The sequence below is a fragment of the Salvelinus namaycush genome, chromosome 20, assembly GCF_016432855.1.
Source record: "Salvelinus namaycush isolate Seneca chromosome 20, SaNama_1.0, whole genome shotgun sequence".
Lineage (NCBI taxonomy): Eukaryota > Metazoa > Chordata > Actinopteri > Salmoniformes > Salmonidae > Salvelinus > Salvelinus namaycush.
In genome coordinates this window covers 8,721,909-8,738,912 of record NC_052326.1, presented here as the reverse complement: position 1 = coordinate 8,738,912, position 17,004 = coordinate 8,721,909, and the positions used below count along the sequence as shown (strand labels likewise).

General features: G+C 43.1%; 1 protein-coding gene across 1 annotated transcript in view; it reads left to right on the top strand.

Annotated features, from left to right (window-relative positions):
* The window catches only part of cpne5b (copine Vb), a 199,917-nt gene that overhangs the window by 64,174 nt on the left and 118,739 nt on the right, over window positions 1–17,004 (top strand). The window lies entirely within an intron of this gene.

Here is a 17,004-nt window from a genome sequence, read left to right as displayed (position 1 = left end):
ACCTACCTGCCTGGACCCCCTGCTGGTACCCAAAACTGCTGGGTCCATTTCAAGGCTGTTGGTTGTCACTGTGTGATAATGAGAATAGACAGGAGTCTTATATTTTTTTTTTTACATATTCTAATGAGACTATGTTGACAGAAAAGGGACAGAAAGACATACAAAGGAAAAAGAATGAGAAAAGAAGATTACTTAAAATGAACAGAGAGGGAAGTAGAAGGAGAGGGAAAGAAACAAAAATAAATAAAATTGTACTCGTTCCGACAAATTATTGTCATTAGAGAAAGGGGGTGAGGCGCTGAACCAGAATTACAACAATTAGTAGTAATAGCGCCTTGGGATTCATTTAAGATACTCTTTGAAGACGTAGGGTTTCAGACGTTTTCGGAAGATGGGCAGGGACTCTGCTGTCCTGCTTCCACCTTAGGGGTGCCAAGACAGAGAAGAGCATTGACTGGGCTGAGCGGGAGCTGACCCCCCGAAGAGGTGGAATGGCCAAAAGATCACATGTGGCAGAACAGAGTGCTCGGGTTGGGGTGTAGGGTTTGAGGATACCCTGAAGGTAGGGAGGGGCAGTTCCTTTTGCTGCTCCGTAGGCAAACACCATGGTCTTGTAGTGGATGCGAGCTTCAACTGGAAGCCATTGGAGTTTGCTGAGGAGTGGGGTGACTTGGGAAGTTTGAACATCAGGTGGGCTGTAGCATTCTGGATAAGTTGCAGGGGTTTAATGGCACAAGCAGGGAGCCCAGCCAACAGGGTTGAAGTACTGTAGTCCAGATGGGAGAAGACAAATGCCTGGATTAGGACCTGCGCTGGTTCCTGTTTGAGGAACGGTAGTACTCTAAGGATATTGTAGAGCATGAACGTGCAGGAGCTAGTCACTGCTTTGATGTTTGCAGAGAATTACAAGGTGCTGACCAGGGTCACGCCAAGGTTCTTTACACCTACAAGGGGGACACAGTGGAGTTGTCGACCATGATGGAGAGGTCTCGGAGCGGGCAGGCCTCCCCCGGGAGGGCGAGCAGCTCTGTCTTGTCGATGTTGAACTTAAGGAGGTAGGCCGATATCCAAGCTGAGATGTCTCCACGTCACCTGGTAGGAGCGACCTCCCAGGTAGGATGCAATCCAAGAGTGTGCAGAGCCTGAGACGCCCAGCCCTGAGAGGGTGGAGAGGAGGATCTGATGGATGAGAACAGAGTAGAGAGTGTCAGCTTTGGCAGAGTGGAGAGCCTCCGGGACTCAGAGGAGAGCAGTCTCAGTTGAGTGAGCTGTCTTGAAGCCTGACTGGTTAGGGTCAAGAAGATTGTTCTGAGAGAGATAACGGGAGAGTTAGCAATAGATAGTACGCTCAAGTGTATTGGGAAGAAAAGAAAGAAGATCCTGGTCTGTAGTATTTGACGTCAAAGGGGTTGAGTCTTCATTTCTTGAGGAGGGGAGCGACTTTGGCCATCTTGAAGTCAGAGGGGATGAAGCCAGTGGTCAGGGATGAGTTGATGAGGAATGGGAGGTCTCCAGAGATGGTCTGGAGAAGGGGATGGGGTCGAGCGAGCAGGTTGTAGGGCGATTTGGATATCACAAGTTGCCAGATTGCATATGGAGAGAGAGGGGCAAAAGAAGTCTCTTCTTTTCAAAGTGGTTGACTAAGTTGACCATGGAGAGGGAGGAGGGAGGGGGAGGAGGTTGAGGATTAAGGAGGGAGGATTAGAGGCAGAAGCTTGAAATTTAAAGTGATAGAAGGTTCTCCGTAAGTTTAGTTTTCCTCCATGACCTCTCAGCTGCCCGCAGCCCTATTCTGTAAGCTCGGAGTGAGTCACTAAGCCACAGAGCAGGAGGGGATGGCTGAACCAGCCAGGAGGAAAGGGGACAGTGAGAGTCATAGGATGTGGAAAGGGATGAGAGTAGGGTCATAGAGGCAGAATCAGGAGACAGAAGGAAGAGATGATAGGATAGGAGAGAGAGAGCAAAGATTGCGATGGTGCATGACCATCTGGATAGTGGCTGAGTGGGTAGGGTTGGAAGAGAGAGGGAGAGAAAAATAAACAAAGTATTGATCAAATACATGAAGGGGGGATAGTCGCGAGATTAGTAGGCAAACAGCCTCTAGTAAAGATGAGGTTAAGTGCGTTGCCTGCCCTGTGAGTGGGAGGGGACTGGGAAAGAGTGAGGTCAAAAGAGGAAAGGAGAGGAAAGAATTGAATCGAAGTCAGGCATCAGGAGGTTTATGTCACCCAGTACAATGAGTGGTAAGCCATCTTCGGGAAATGAGCTTATCAAGGTGTCAAGCTCATTGAGGAACGTGCCATCCGCTGGGCGATAGATGGCATCAATGTAAAGTTTGAGTGGACAAGTGACAGTGACAACATGGAATTCAAATGAGGAGGTGAGACGGGTGAGAGGGGGAAAAGATAAAATCTCCACAGGAGAAATGAGTAGCCCTGTGCCACCACCGCGATGACCAGATGCTCTCGGACTAATCAGATGACGGTAGAACAGCAGGAGTAGCAGTGTTCTCGGGGGTAATCCGTTTCTCCGTCAGCAACTAAAACTGTAGAGACTTAAGGGCAACATAGGCTGAGATGAACCAGTTATGTTTATGTAGATCTGTCCACAAGAGATTAAGTTGGGGCCTATATGACAGAACTGAAAGAGGGGATAAGAATGTGACGGGTGAAAGTGGGGACGAGTGGGAGTGCATGAAGAGTGTGATTTGAGGGGGTAAGTTGAGGAGATGAATGTGTGACGAGAGTCAAAGTGGCAATCGTGGGAGTTTGTTTGCTTACTTCATGATTAAAGTACAACACTACATTTCCCACCCTACTGCAAGTATACAGGCTGCTTTATTAAAACAGACATTGCATGTCTAATAAGAATCTGAAGGAGACTTTGAAATTAAATTAAAAGTCCAAGCCATTGGCTTAAGCTAGTGTACAGTATGGAATTGTTTTAAGATGGTCATACCATGGATCATTTAGCTATTTCATATTGAATTTTAGGACCCCTTTAGGTATAAAAAAAATATATTGAATTTGGCTACTACTATATCCCATAGAAACACATTGAATAACACATTCATAAATGGCAGTAAAAAAATAAATCATTAGGAATCAGGTTTTGAAAGCTCAGGAAATATATTTTAGTTTTTTGGACACGTATTTATCCCCTTATTTTTGTTGGCACAAAACTACCTCCATACTTCCATTCATTTCTATGGGTTACCTTCAGACTAGTCACGGGACACAGAGCAAAACGAAGAACACCATCGTTGTTAGGTATGCGTAACTGGCTGTAAGGGAGTCAGGCGCAGGAGAGCAGAAATTGGGTAGCCAAAGGAGCCTTTTATTTCGGCGAACAAAAAACACGGCACTAAGAACATTAAACACAAGATGGGTTGACATAACCCAGCGCAAACCAGTCTAGCAAGCACATACACGAAACAACAAACAATTCCACACACAGACATGGGGGGAACAGAGGGTTATATACACATCTAATACTGAGGGAATTGAAACCAGGTGTGTAGGAAAACAAGACAAGACAAATGGAAAAATGAAAGGTGGATCGGCGATGGCTAGAAAGCCGGTGACGTCGACCGCCGCCCAAACAAGGAGAGGAACCGACTTCGGCGGAAGTCATGACAATCGTGTTCGTGAGAGTCTCCCCTTTCCACAGACATTTTTGTAAGGCCAATTTTCGGGATGTCTCATTGTCTGACAAACACCGCTGTAGCTCGGTCACCAAGTCCGACATAGGCGGATACGGTGGATTGCGACGCAGCCCATGCTTAAACTGACATATTTCTATTTTTATTATGTTAAGAGTCAATAGACTCTTAAGGATTTAAAAATAAATCGTTTTACCCCTTTTTCTCCCCAATTTCGTGGTATCCAATTGGTAGTAGTTACTGTCTTGTCTCATCGCTGCAACTCCCATACGGACTTGGGAGAGGCGACGGTCGAGAGCCATGCGTCCTCCAAAACACAACCCAACCAAGCTGCACTGCTTCTTGACACAATGCACATCCAACCCGGAATCCAGCCGCACCAATGTGTCGGAGGAAACACCGTACACCTAGCGACCTGGTCAGCGTACACTGCGCCCGGCCCTCCACAGGAGTCGCTAGTGCACGATGAGACAAGGATATCCCTGCCGGCCAAACCCTCCCTAACCCGGGCCAATTGTGCATCGCCCCATGGGCCTCCCGGTCGCGGCCGGCTGCGGCAGAGCCTGGGCTCGAACCCAGAATCTCTGGTGGCACAGCTACCAGAGTTTGTTAGGATCAAAAGAAATATGAACGGAGCAATTTTGACAAAAACTATGGATATACAGTATGTTGCCTTAATAAGAGTTATGCAACGTTGGTAGAATGTCATATTCCAAATATTTCACAGCTGTAATGGCTGCCAAAGGTGCTTCCACCAAGTATTAACACAGGGGAGTGGGGACTTATCCAATTATTATATATATTTTATTGTATTTTTTCTTGATTTGGAAAATGTTCTCTAACTTTCTTTCACTTTGCAAATGTGGAGTAGGTTGTGTCGATATGTAGGTTAAACAATCTAATTGAATCCCTTTTTAGATGACATTTTAAGGCAGCAAAATGTGAAACAAAGTTGAAGGGGTTTCTATAGGCACTGCATTTACAGTTGCTAATGGTAGAGAACATATACGTTGCTGGTCATAAAATATGGTGTCTCTAGCACTATCGATCTGTGGGTAATTAGGAAAAAAACTAAAAGTGTTACTTTCGTCCCAGTTGTCCCCTACCCACACATCAAATTGATTTCAACAGTACTTGATCGAGTCCACTAGCTTGCTGCACTGTTGTAAAATGTCACTATTGCATATGATTTGTATATTAACATTTTGGAGAACACTTATGGATTTGCCTAGACACATACTGTACATACATCTATTTCTTTTCACTGTAAACTGATTTTCATTTCTGTGGTGAAGTCGGGCTAACTAATGAGAACTGGTGATCCAGGAGAAATGGAAATACAGCCTACTTTGTGATATCAAAAAGTGTAAACAATGTGTGCGTTAAGCTATTCTCTACTTCAGATGCCCAATGTCAAGGGGTGTGTTGCAAATGCCATCATACTGTAGGCCAGTGGTTCCCAACTCTGGTCCCCGAGTACTCCCAACAGTACAGTTCTATTGTAGACCCGGACAAACACACCTGATTCAACTTGTAAACTAATCATCAGGCCCTCAATGAGTTGAATCAGGTATGTTTGTGCTTTTGGAGGTATGCAAGGACTGGTGTTGGGAACAACTGCTGTAGGCCTATGGCTGCACTGGTGTTGCATGCCATTATCAGTTAGAAAATGGGTTCAAATGGATGATATCCTGAAAGAATTGCTTATGACGGAACAAAAAGGTCATGTTCATTTGAGAATATAACACAGAAACACAGACATATTAGAGACAGATTCCCCTTCCCCTCTATTGCAGGATTGTGATCTGTGATTAATCAACATCGACACTAGTTCGTCTTAAATAATAGTTAAGTTAACAATTAAAACAAGTTTAAACACTTAACTTCAAAGAATCAACACTATTTCATATAATGTCAAAGCGTAGACGTAAGCTAACTCATATGTCAAGGTTAGACAGTTTAGTAACAGGTAGGCTATTACTACTAAAGCATCATTTCAGGTGAACAACAAAAAAAGCCAAAACCAGAGGTGGCCAACCTCACTCGACTGATCGCTGATCTACTGGGTGAGCAGACTTCCGTTCCAGCCCAGCAATAGCACACGTGATTATTAACTAATTAGGTTTGACACATTGAATCACATGTGTTAGTGCTGGGCTGGAAAAGAAGCGTGCACACCCAGCAGGTTTGGCCTGCTCCAGTTGTAATAGGTTAATACATTCTGTGTGACTTTTAACATGTATTTTTGCTCACAAAATGTGCCAATAAAGGTACACATATAATCCATGGTATACAAGGATGTACCCTTATTCTCTTGGAACATTCGTTTGGACCTCTTCATCTGCAGACAGGGTTTCACGGCTCTATCTGAGGACAGAAAACATCACAAAGCAACAGGCTGCATTATACAAAAAAATAGACAGCCCTGAATATTATGTTGCTATATATCTCTGTCCTCAGTTTTTCTCGCTAGGGACTGGTACTGGAGAATATTTCCATAATGTCCTCTCTAAAAGGTACCTGTTCTATCCAGGGTAGCCTACTCACCCTTCTCTGACAGCTGGAACTGCTAGCTAATCCTTTCACCCTATTCCAAGGTTGTTAGCTAGCTAACTAACCCTAGCTACAAATGCATTTAGTTACAACATTAAATGCATAAAGATAGCTAGCTGACTAGGTAATATGAAGTTAGCAAGCTGGTGATATTTAATTCACTTAGTTAGGTAACAAACATTACTTTCGCAGCTCATTTGAGTTTGCCTACACACTAAGTTTATTTAGCAAGCTAGCTAATAATAGCTTGTTTTTGATCATTTTCTAAATATATTTATTTCCTTGAATATATGTTCTTCCACTGCCTCAGTTTTATGCGTCCTTACAAAAAATAAATAATGGGCAATCTTCCTGAAGTTTCTGGTGGGTGCAGAACGCAGCCAGCCATGTGGACTATTGGAGGCATCCAACAGACTGATTCTGGTCTTCCAACATGGCGCCTGGTGTGGTTGCTAGGTGATTTGTGACGCAGATGCAAGCCCTCTATAGCCATAGCCAATTTTGACCAACTTTGTGGCTGTGGTAACTATTGACAATCAGTCCAGTCCGGTTAGGAAACTGCCATTGTGTTAATCTTTATCAAATACCGAGGTGAGAGAGTGCGAAAGAGCGAGAGGGATGGAACCGAGGGAAGGCTTTTTGAGAACAGAAGAATAAGAAGGGCGGAAGGCAGTATATTAGGGAAGCCATTTGACAGGCAAGTGTGTGAGGTATTTTTTCCTGCTCAAGCAAATTTGTGAGAAGGAGTAAACAAAACAGTTCTGCTGGGAGGGAAGTTTTATGCCACGATTTATTCCTGTTTCACATCTATCGTCAAGACCCTCTCCTTGTGTCATTGTCTGGAGAGTCCCACACTTGTGTGGAGGGAGGACAGAGACTCACTGGTAATTAGTTACGGAGTAGTAAGGAATGCATGATGAGATTCAGCTGCCCCAAGTACTCAGGAGACTTGATACATTTCAATGTGTTATATCTTAAATACTTTAATACTCTTTAGTTATTAGTGACATGCCCAGCTACAGCTTCAATTGAGCTGTATTCAATCAAAGCATATACGTGGAAGTTTACAGGAATATAATATTTTCCTTGTGTTGTGAGGAAGTACAATACCTTCAGAAAGTATTCAAACCCCTTGACTATTTCCACATTTTGTTGTGTTACAGCCTGCATTTAAAAAGGATTAAATTGAGACGTTGTGCTTAACAAGTCACATAATAAGTTGCATGGACTCACTCTGTATGCAATAATAGTGTTTAACATGATTTTTTTAATGACTAAGTCATCGCTGTACCCCACATATACAAATTATCTGTAAGGTCCCTCAGTCAAGCAGTGAATTTCAAACACCAATTCAACCACAAAGACCAGGGAGGTTTTCCAATGCCTCGAAAAGGAAGGGCACATATTGGTAGATAGGTAAAAAAAATAAAAAATAATAAGCAGACATTGAACATCCCTTTGAGCATGCTGAAGTTATTAATTACATTTTGGATGGTGTATCAATACACCCAGTCACTAGAAAGATACAGTCATCCTTCCTAACTTAGTTGCTGGAGAGGAAATAATCCGCTCAGGGATATTACCATGAGGCCAATGTTAACTTTAAAACAGTTAGAGTTTATTGGCTGTGATAGGAGAAAACTGAGTATGGATCAACAATATTGTAGTTATATCACAATACTAACCAAGTTGACAGAGTGTAAAGAACGAAGCTTGTACAGAATAAATTTTTTCCAAAACTTGCATCCTGTCTGCAACAAGGCATAAAGTAATACAGCAAAAAATGTGGCAAAGCAATTAACGTTTTGTCCTGAATACAAAGTGTTATGTTTGAGGAAAATCCAACACAACACACTACTGAGTGTAACAGTTTAACTTTACGTCCGTCCCCTCGCCCATACCCGGGCGCGAACCAGGGACCCTCTGCACACATCAACAACAGTCACCCACGAAGCATCGTTACCCATCGCTCCACAAAAGCCACGGCCCTTGCAGAGCAAGGGGAACCACTACTTCAAGGTCTCAGAGCAAGTGACGTCACCGATTGAAAGGCTATTAGCGCGCACCACCGCTAACTAGATAGCCATTTCACATCGGTTACATGAGTACCACTCTCCATATCTTCAAGCAAAGTGGTGTCTGCATCATGTTATGGGTATGCTTGTAACATTTAAGGACTGAGGAGTTTTTCAGGATAAACGAGAAACAGAATGGAGCTAAGCACAGGCAATATCCTAGAGGAAAACCTGGTTTAGTCTGCTTTCCACCAGACACTGGGACATTTTAGCAGGACAATAAACTAAAACACAAGGCCAACTCAACACTGGAGATGCTTAGCAAGAAAACGGTGAATGTTCCTTGAGTGGCCGAGTTACAGTTTTGACTTAAATCTACTTGAAAATCTATGGCAAGACCTGAAAATGGTTGTCTAGCCATGATTGACAACAATTTGACAGAGCTTGAATAATGTTGAATAGAATAATGGGCAAATGTTGCACAATCCAGGTATGGAAAGACTCACAGCTGTAATCACTGCCAAAGGTGCTTCTACAAAGTATTGACTCAGTGGTGTGAATACTTATGTAAATGAAATATTTCTGTATTTCATATTTATTTTTTTATTCTATAAACATGGTTTCACTTTGTCATTATGGGGTATTGTGTATAGATGGGTGAGAAAAAATAGCAATTTAAACCATTTTAAATATAGGCTGTAACACAACACAATGTGGAGTAAGTCAAGGGGTATGAATACTTTCTGAAGGCACTGTATGTTATGGCTGATATCCAGGGATTCAGAACCATTTGGAGAACCATAGCCTGGTCAAACGTAGTGCACTGTGTAGGGATTAGGGTGCCATTTGGGACACACCGGGTATAGTTCAAACAAATAGATCCAGGCTGGGTGGCCAGTCCTGGAGGAGGGGGTGGTGGAGTGGACACAGTTTGAAACCTATTCAGTCAAACACCTGTTGGGATTGTTGGAAGTCAAAAATGAAAGCGTTATATAATGAATACACGGTTGATTTTTGGGGGGTTTGTTTCGTATCAAACCTTTTGTTGTTGCCCATGAGGTTTGGACTGATTGCCACATCTCTCTGCATATAGGATCATCTAGTTTTCCATTGTAACGGTAGAAGCCAGGCTAGAGATTCCAAATGTGCACTGAAACAAGACTGATGTTTTCACCGTATCTCCAGTTCCACCTGGTTTTGGTGTTTGATTGAATAGTGTCTTTGTTATTTTCCTCCAGAACGACTCCGGTGTTCTGTCTCTATCTCTGCGCTTCCTGGTAAAGAATATTTACTGGGATGTTGGGTTGTTGGTTGTTAGTGGGCCTCAAGCACAGGTGTAATTTGGTTGTTTAGTTGCTAGGTAATTTGAATTAGGCTGCCTATGCCTTGCAGGGGAGGCAAGGAGCTGGTGGAGAGCTACACGAGTGGTTTCTGGATGTCTCGAGCACACACAGGCACACACACACACTCCATCAAGAGGAAAGGAAAGGAGCTGCAAATGATCAAATTACCTCATTAAGATGTGGTGCTTGAGATTAGCCCATTTAGCAAGCAGGTACTTGTGTGTGTTCTCAAATTGCATTAAAATACATGTTTCTGTAAGTGAGGAATGAGCTGTGTGTGCACTTAGCCGATATATATTTGTACCTTTATTTAACTAGGCAAGTCGGTTAAGAACAAATTCTTATTTTCAATGACAGCCTTAACTGACTTGTTCAGCAGCAGAACGACAGATTTTTTTACCTCGTCAGCTCAGGGATATGAACTTGCAACCTTTCGGTTACTAGTCCAACGCTATAACCACTAGGCTACCCGCCGCCCCAGCTTAAAGCCATCTACCAGCTGCTACTACATTGTAGCATGAATTGTATATTAGCATGACCTGAAGGGTTCAGAAACAACCCAGGTGCAGTTTGTTTTAGTACGATAATGTGGTCCGAACAAAATGGGTTGATTTACGAGCAGTGCTTGTGGATGCAGATTGCATTGCAGTTCACTGAGCACAGTAGGCGTTGTGGAATGTTGTGGCGTTGTTGTTATCGTAACAAAATGGCTTACAAAGCATTATGGCCTAAGCCTCATAGGAATTAGTTTGTATTATGTATGGAGAGGAGGAGAAGGCAGAGAGGAAAGAGAGGAGAGGGAGAGGAGGGATACCAGGGCGAGGGTGGAGAGGAGAGCGAGATATAGGATAGAGAATGAGGAGAGCGGTACCAAGGCAAGAGGTGGTGGAGAGGAGACCAAGAGATATGGGTGGCGGGGGAGGAGAGGGTGAGGAGGAGAATAGTTGGGGTGCGTAACAATGGGTTAGAGTGAGCGTGACCTTTACAGGTTATGTGTTCTATCAGTAGGAATTAGTGATACAGTGTAGCAGAATGAAAGGAATGTTCTCGGGAACATTAATAGAACTGTATGACTAGAACAGAGCATGGAGACATCCTGCTGGGTCTCACAATGACAGGCGCACAGAGTCAAAGTGGTGAAAGAGAAACAGAGATGGTTCGGTCGGTGAACTATAGTCACGTGATAATAAAATATGTGTTGGCTCCTCGGACTAATACCTTCGGCTTTAGCTCAGCAGTCGAAGACAGTCTTTTCACCTAATGTACAGTATCATTGTATATCGCGTGCCTACACAGTACATTGTGTTTCGTTTTACAGCGAATCCCACTCAATCAATCAATCAATCAAATGTATTTATAAAGCCCTTTTTACATCAGCCGATGTCACAAAGTGCTGTACAGAAACCCAGCCTAAAACCCCAAACAGCAAGCAATGCAGATGTAGAAGCATGGTGGCGAGGAAAAACTACCTAGAAAGGCAGGAACCTAGGAAGAAACTTAGAGAGGAACCAGGCTCTGAGGGGTGGCCAGTCCTCTTCTGGCTGTGCCGGGTGGAGATTATAACAGTACATGGACAAGATATTCAAACGTTCATCGGTGACCAGCAGGTTCAAATAATAATAATCAGAGTGGTTGTAGAGGGTGCAACAGGTCAGCAACTCAGGAGTAAATGTCAGTTGGCTTTTCATAGCCGATCATTCAGAGTTAGAGAGCAGGTGCGGTAGAGAGACTTAGTCAAAAACAGCAGGTCCGGGACAAGGTAGCATGTCCGGTGAACAGGTCAGGGTTCCATAGCCGCAGGCAGAACAGTTGAAACTGAAGCAGCAGCACGACCAAGTGGACTGGGAACAGCGAGGAGTCATCAGGCCAGGTAGTCCTGAGGCATGGTTCTAGGGCTCAGGTCCGAGAGAAGATGGAAAAGAGAGAGAGAGAATTAGAGGGAGCATACTTAAATTCACACAGAACACCAGATAAGACAGGAGAAATACTCCAGATATAAAAGACTGATCCTAGCCTCCCGACACAAACTATTGCAGCATAAATACTGGAGGCTGAGATAGGAGGGGTCGGGCAACACTGTGTGTCTGACGATACCCCCGGACAGGGCCAACCAGGGCCAGCCAACCCACTTTGCCAAAGCACAGCCCCCACACCACTAGAGGGATATCTTCAAACCACCAATTTACTACCCTGAGACAAGGCCGAGTATAGCCCATGAAAATCTCCCCCATGGCACAAACCCGGGGGGGCGCCAACCTGGACAGGAAGATCACGTCAGTGACTCAACCCACTCAAGTGACGCACCCCTGCTAGGGTCGGCATGGAAGAGCACCAGTAAGCCAGTGACTCAGCCCCCGTAATAGGGTTAGAGGCAGAAAATCCCAGTGGAGAGAGGGGAACCGGCCAGTCAGAGACGGCAAGGGCGATTCGCCGCTCCAGTGCCTTTCCGTTCACCTTCACATCCCTGGGCTACACTCAATCATAGGACCTACTGAAGAGATGAGTGTTCAATAAAGACGTAAAGGTTGAGACAGAGTCTGCATCTCTCACATGGATAGGCAGACCATTCCATAAAAATGCCTCCCAACTGTTTGCTTAGAAATTGTAGGGACAATAAGAAGGCCTGCGTCTTGTGACCGTAGCGTATGTGTAGGTATGTACGGCAGGACCAAATCGGAAAGATAGGTTGGAGCAAACCCATGTAATGCTTTGTAGGTTAGTAGTAAAACCTTGAAATCAGCCCTTGCCTTAACAGGAAGCCAGTGTAGAGCGGCTAGCACTGGAGTAATATGATCACATTTTTGGGTTCTAGACAAGATTCTAGCAGCTGTGTTTAGCACTATCTGAAGTTTATTTTGTGCTTTATCCAGGTAGCCGGAAAGTAGAGCATTGAAGTAGTCTAATCTAGAAGTGACAAAAGCATGGATGAAATTTTCTGCATAATTTTTGGACATAAAGTTTCTAATTTTTGCAATGTTACGTAGATGGAAAAAAGCTATCCTTGAAACAGTATGTTCGTCAAAAGAGAGATCAGGGTCCAGAGTATCGCCCAGGTCCTTCCAATTGCCACCATCCACTTCCTTATGTCTGAAACACAGGCTTCCAGGAAAGGCAATTTTGGGGCTTCACCATGTTTCATTGAAATATACAGCTGTGTTGTCCGTATAGCAGTGAAAGTTAACATTATGTTTCCCAATTACATCACCAAGAGGTAAAATATATAGTGAAAACAATAGTGGTCCTAAATGGAACCTTGAGGAACACCGAAATGAACAGTTGATTTGTCAGAGGACAAACCATCCACAGAGACAAACATATCTTTCAGACAGATAAGAGCTGAACCAGGCCAGAACTTGTCCGTGTAGACCAATTTGGGTTTCCAATCTCTCCAAAAGAATGTGGTAATCGATGGTGTCAAAAGCAGCACTAAGGTGTAGGAGCACGAGGACAGATGCAGAGCCTTGGTCTGACGCCATTAAAAGGTAATTTACCACCTTCACGAGTGCAGTCTCAGTGCTATGATGGGGTCTAAAACCAGACTGAAGCGTTTCGTATACATTGTTTGTCTTCAGGAAGGCAGTGAGTTGCTGCGCAAAAGCTTTTAAAAAATGTTTTGAGAGGAATGGGAGATTCGATATAGGCCGATTTGTTTTTTATATTTTCTGGGTCTAGATTTGGCTTTTTCAAGAGAGGCTTTATTACTGGCACTTTTAGTGAGTTTGGTACACATCCTCTGGATAGGGAGCCATTTATTATGTTCAATATAGGAGGGCCAAGCACAGGAGCAGCTCTTTCAGTAGTTTAGTTGGAATAGGGTTCAGTATGCAGCTTGAAGGTTTAGAGGCCATGACTATTTTCATCAATGTGTCAAGAGATATAGTATTAAAAAACTTGATCATCTCCCTTGATCCTAGATCCTGGCAGAGTTGTGCAGACTCAGGACAACGGAGCTTTGGAGAAATACGCAGATTTAAAGAGGAGTTCGTAATTTGCTTTCTAATGATCATTATCTTTTCGTCAAAGAAGTTCATGAATTTATCACTGCTGAAGTGAAAGCCAACCTCTCTTGGGGATTGCTGCTTTTTAGTTAGCTTTGCGACAGTATCAAAAATACATTTTGGATTGTTCTTATTCTCCTCAATTAAGTTGGAACAATAGGATGATCGAACAGCAGTGAGGGCTCTTCGATACTGCATGCTCTGTACATTGTGGACGTGTTGATTCTCCTGTAGGAATAGTATGGGGAGATACTATTGGACAGCCAATCTCCTCCAGTAGCAGAGCTTGTTGCACTTCAGTGACCCAAGTGTAGGACAACAATATGTCAGCCATGCTTTCACAGATGGAGGGATGGATAGAGTTTGCTCCATAAAATTAAGAATTAGTATACTAGAATGGACATGAACCTTATTATGATGGGATACATGCCAGCCATTTTGGTCAGGGAGTTGGTCAAATATGGTTTATTTGAAATGATAAACTGGGTGGTTCGAGCCCTGAATGCTGATTGGCTGAAAGCCGTGGTATATCAGACCGTATACCTCCGGTATGACAAAACATTTATTTTTACTTCTAATTATGTTGGTAACCAGTTTATAATAGCAATAAGGCATTTTGGGTTTGTGGTATATGGCCAATATACCACGACTAAATGCTGTATCCAGGCACTCTGTGTTGTGTCGGGTTTACAGTAAGAACAGCCCTTAGCCGTGGTATATTGGCCATATACCAAACCCCCCTGTGCCTTATTGCTTAGTCATTTTCAGAATTAAATCTCTTGAGATGCGCTATATAGTTTTCAAGAAGAAGAAAAAAAACTAGACTTAGTGACAAGAATAATATTGCAACCACTGTCTTATAATAATAACAATGAAATAATAATAATACAAATAAAAAACCTACATTAACAGCATTTAAAAAGATGTTGTGCAACTACTAATACACCTACAACTAATATGAACTACTACTACACCTACTAATACAACTAATAAATACTACTGCTACAACTACTAATACAACTAATAAAAACTACTGCTACAACTACTAATACAGCTAATGAAACGAAGTACATATAATATATACATACATATTTACAAATATCTTGTTTCTATTAGCTGAAAACTGAACAGTGTGTTCTTAACCTTTTGAAAAAGGGGTTTCTTAACTACACTTTTTGATTTTAATGCCCTGACTTCTATAGGTACATTTTTCCAGTCAGCTGGGCCATTGTATCTGAAAGATCTTACTCCAACCTCATGAAAGGAGTAGTCTTGTAAAGTTTGGTGTTCCTTAATATATAAACTCAGCAAAAAAAGAAACGTCCTCTCACTGTCAACTGCGTTTATTTTTAGCAAACTTAACATCTGTAAATATTTATATGAACATAACAAGATTCAATAACTGAGACATAAACTGAACACGTTCCCGGACATTTCTCGGGGGAATGGCCCTGGCACTCACTCTCCGATCCAACAGGTCCCAGACGTGCTCAATGGGATTGAGATTCGGGCTCTTCGCTGGCCATGGCAGAACACTGACATTCCTGTCTTGCAGGAAATCACGCACAGCAGTATGCCAGGTGGCATTGTCATGCTGGAGGGTCATGTCAGGATGAGCCTGCAGGAAGGTTACCACATGGGGGAGGAGGATGTCTTCCCTGTAACGCACAGCGTTGAGATTGCCTGCAATGACAACAAGCTCAGTCTGATGATGCTGTGACACACCGCCCCAGACCATGACGGAACCAACACCTCCAAATCGATCCCGCTCCAGAGTACAGGCCTCGGTGTAACGCTCATTCATTCGACGATAAACGTGAATCCGACCATCACCCATTGTGAGACAAAATCGCGACTCGTCAGTGAAGAGCACTTTTTGCCAGTCCTGTCTGGTCCAGCGACGGTGGGTTTGTGCCCATAGGCGACGTTGTTGCCGGCGAAGTCTTGTGAGGACCTGCCTTACAACAGGCCTACAAGTCCTCAGTCCAGCCTCTCTCAGCCTATTGCAGACAGTCTGAGCACTGATGGAGGGATTATGCGTTCCTGGTGTAAGTTGTTGTTGCCATCCTGTACCTGTCCCGCAGGTGTGATGTTCGGATGTACCGATCCTGTGCAGGTGTTGTTACACGTGGTCTGCCACTGCGAGGACGATCAGCTGTCCATCCTGTCTCCCTGTAGTGCGTCTCACAGTATGGACATTGCAATTTATTGCCCTGGCCACATCTGCAGTCCTCATGCCTCCTTGCAGCATGCCTAAGGCACGTTCCCGCAGATGAGCAGGGACGCTGAGCATCTTTCTTTTGGTGTTTTTCAGAGTCAGTAGAAAGGCCTCTTTAGTGTCCTAAGTTTTCATAACTGTGACCTTAATTGTCTACCGTTTGTTAGCTGTTAGTGTCTTAATGACCGTTCCACAGGTGCATGTTCATTCATTGTTTATGGTTCATTGAACAAGCTTGGGAAACAGTGTTTAAACCCTTTACAATGAAGATCTGTGAAGTTATTTTATATTTCTACGAATTATCTTTGAAAGACAGGGTCCTGAAAAAGGTACGTTTCTTTTTTTTGCTGAGTTTACAAGGAAATGTAAGTTGATACATTGGTACCAATGCTGTCGTCTTCTGTTTGGGAGTGACAGTCAATTTAGTGATTCATACATTGTATAATGGTGTGTCTTATAATGGCATCCAATAATTAATCTGCAAAGATTGTTATAAATGACATCTAAGTCATAAAGTAAGGTCTTGGTTGTATTGTAATAGATGTCACCATAGTCTAGGATAGGAAGCAGCAGTTGTGTTACTAAGGTATTTCTAATGGATACAGTGAAACTATTCTTAGATCTGTATAGTGACCCAAGCTTACAGTTAATTGTTTTTGTAATGTAATTCATATGCGTTCCAAAAGATCATTCAGAATCTATCCTCAAACCCAGATATTTCAAACAATCAACACTTTCAAGCTTTGTTCCATCCCTTGCATGCATTTTGAAATTGCTCGCTGTGGAGTTTATTCTTTGCCATGTACCAAACAGCATGATATAGGAATTGTTTGATTTAAAACCCAATTATTTGATATAAACTTTTTTTGTAAAATGTTAAAATCATCTTGGAGAGTTGGTTGTATCTGCAAAAATATTTGAACCTGATGTATAGTGCATTGGGAAAGTATTCAGACCCTTTGACTTTTTCCACATTTTGTTACTTTACAGCCTTATTCTAAAATTGATAAAATCGTTTTTTTACCTCTTTTTTTTATCAATCTACAAACAATACCCCATAATGGCAAATCATGTGCCTTTAACTAAGGAGTGGCTTCCGTCTGGCCACTACACCATACAGGCCTGATTGGTGAAGTGCTACAGAGATGGTTGTCCTTTTGGAAGGTTCTCCCAACTCCACAGAGGAACTCTAGAGCTCTGTCAGATTGACCATCGG